This window comes from Octopus bimaculoides, chromosome 1 (genome assembly GCF_001194135.2).
Source record: "Octopus bimaculoides isolate UCB-OBI-ISO-001 chromosome 1, ASM119413v2, whole genome shotgun sequence".
NCBI lineage: Eukaryota > Metazoa > Mollusca > Cephalopoda > Octopoda > Octopodidae > Octopus > Octopus bimaculoides.
Window position 1 is genome coordinate 125766502 of NC_068981.1, and position 685 is coordinate 125767186.

At 43.5% G+C, this 685-nt stretch overlaps 1 protein-coding gene across 3 annotated transcripts in view; it reads left to right on the plus strand.

Moving 5' to 3' along the window:
- LOC106878725 (potassium channel subfamily T member 2) overlaps positions 1-685 on the plus strand; it is a 747999-nt gene that overhangs the window by 512407 nt on the left and 234907 nt on the right. The window lies entirely within an intron of this gene.

Sequence of the window (685 nt, forward strand, 5' to 3'; positions counted from 1 at the left end):
TATATATATATATATATATACAAAGCAGAAATATATACATCACTAAAGTAACAAAGGGTACTAATCAGTACCAGTATTGCTAGAAATAAAAGTCAAAACAACTCAACACCCACAGAAGCACTATCTTAATGACTGACCAGGGAGACAAGGTATAGCCAGATCATTAATGATTTTCCCTTTTGATGCTTAATGCATCTTAATGCTCATTGATGGCTCTCACTGTGCCTAAGGTTAAACTCAGCTCATCTGGTCAGCTTATAAGATTTCTGTTGAAATCGTATGCTAATTTCATAAACGGTAAAAGTCATCATCATCATCATTTAACATCCGCTTTCCATGCTAGCATGGGTTGGACGATTTGACTGGGGACTGGTGAACCAGATGGCTACACCAGACTCCAATCTGATCTGGCAGAGTTTCTACAGCTGGTTGCCCTTCCTAACGCCAACCACTCCGAGAGTGTAGTGGATGCTTTTTACGTGCCACCGGCATGAGGGCCAGTCTATCAGTACTGGCAGCAGCCACGCTCAAATGGTGCTTTTTACGTGCCACCTGCATGGGAGTCAGTCCAATGTTTTGTTCACATGCCACCGACACAAATGCCAGTAAGGCAAAGCTGGAAACGATCATGCTCAAATGGTGCATTTTACGTGCCACCGGCACGGAAGTGAGATCGCTGCTCTGG